The following is a 2,190-nucleotide window of genomic DNA, read 5'->3' on the forward strand; positions in this document are numbered from 1 at the left end:
TCAGGAAATAGGGAAAACTTTTAGGCAATCAAACCTAAATCCACTAAACAAGAATCAATAACCTGGCACTAAACAGTTTTAGGCAATTAAACCTAAATGTACTAATCTAGAATCAATTTTCAGGCACTTTCAGTAATAACAACAATAAAAAAATATATAAAACTCAAAAGGATACTTATCCCATGCCACCATTAGGCCAAATGGTCAATCGTACGATGGGAGGTGGTGGAGGGACATCAGCTGCTCCATGAGAGGACTCGGGGCCACGGCTTCCGTCATTGCAGGCGGCGTCGCTGTGGCAGCAGGCTACTGAGCGGTAGGAGGCAGCATCGTCACCATGGACAGAGGCTTGAAGCTTGGGTTAGGGACCATGATGAACGGTTAGTCTGCTAAACCCGCAACTTGTGACATGACCGGGGTAGTTTGAGTAGAGGGAGAAGATCTAAAATTCTCGGTGGTACCGGAAGAAACCCTTCCTCTACCCTGACCACGACTATGACCACGACGATTTGCCTGATCCGCCAGACCTCTACCCATCGTCATGTCTGCAAATAGGATACCAATTAACAAAAACTCAGAAAAATAAATCAACAATAAATTCCGCATGATATTGCAGTGTTTAACAAAATCTCAGTCAATAAGTTGAAACAAATTCAAATTACAAATCCAAGAACCACAATAGCATGCTAAATTACGTATCAATTAAGAGAAATCCTAATAAGAAAAATTCTAATTTTACTCTAAATCAACCTAACAGCAAAAAGTAGTTTAACTGACAAGCATTCTTTCAACATCAAGTCACAAAATTCAGCATCAATTACATAAAATTTAGCATTATATTGCAGTGTTCACCGGAATATCAGTCAATAAATTCAAACAAATTCGAATTACAAACCCAAGAATCACAATAGCATGCTTAATTACTGATAAACCACTATTTTATGGTTTATCTTGTGCTCAATTGAGTGGTTTTTATCAACTCTTTACCCACTTATTCATACTATTTGCATGGTTTTACATTTGTCTTCCTAATTATGTGCTTTGATTGAAAACATGCTCCTTTGGCCTTAAGTTCCCTATGTTTAATCCTCTCTTATCACCATTAGATGCCTTGATATGTGTGTTAAGTGTTTTCAGAGATTACAGGGCAGGAATGGCTCAGAAGATGGAAAGGAAGCATGCAAAAGTGGAAGGAATACAAGAAGTTGGAGAAATTGCTAAGCTGTCCAGCCTGACCTCTTCGCACTCAAACTGATATAACTTTAGCTACAGAGGTCTAAATGATGCGGTTCCAGTTGCGTTGGAAAGCTAACGTCTGGGGCTTCGATTTGATATATAATATGCCATAGTTGCCCTGACGCTAGGCGACGCGACCGCGTACTCCATGCGGACGCGTCGCAGTGACAAAAACCCAGCGTGGCAGATTTGCTCTCTGGCGATTTCTGGGCTATTTTCGACCCAGTTTGCGGCCCAAAAAACACAGATTAGAGGCTATAAAGTGGGAAAATGCATCCATTCATAAAAATAGGTTTACACATTCACAATTTTAGGAGTAGATGTAGTTTTTAGAGAGAGAGGTTCTCTCCTCTCTCTTAGGATTAGAATTTAGGACTTCTCTTAGTTTTAGGAGTGACTCTCAATCACAGGTTCAATGTTCTTTTACTTTATATTTATCTCTTACTTTCATATTAGTTATGTTGCCTATTTGGCTTATGCTACATTCATGTTATGATTTTCTTAATTAATATTATTTGAGGTATTTCAGATTTATGATTGCTTTCTTTTATTTATATAAATAATTTAGATTTTTCTCTTTTGGCTTTGGTTGATTAATTGGTGACTCTTGAGTTATCAAACTCATTGTTGATTGAAAATTGGAATTCTTCAAGAATTAATTCGAGTTCCAATAACTCTAGCCTTTCCCAAGGAAAGACTAGGACTCGAGGAATCGAAATTAATTCATCCACTTAACTTACCTTCATAGTTAGAGGTTAACAAAGTGGGAGAAAAATTCAATTCTCATCACAATTGATAAGGATAACTAGGATAGGACTTCCAGTTCTTCATACCTTGTTATTTTTATATTTTTATTATTATTATTTTATCTTTCTTGTCATTCAACTAACTTTTTACCTTAATCCAAAACCCCAAAACACACCTTTTCATAACCAATAATAAGAACACCTCCCT

Source organism: Arachis ipaensis, chromosome B04 (assembly GCF_000816755.2).
Source record: "Arachis ipaensis cultivar K30076 chromosome B04, Araip1.1, whole genome shotgun sequence".
In the NCBI taxonomy this organism is placed as follows: Eukaryota; Viridiplantae; Streptophyta; class Magnoliopsida; order Fabales; family Fabaceae; genus Arachis; species Arachis ipaensis.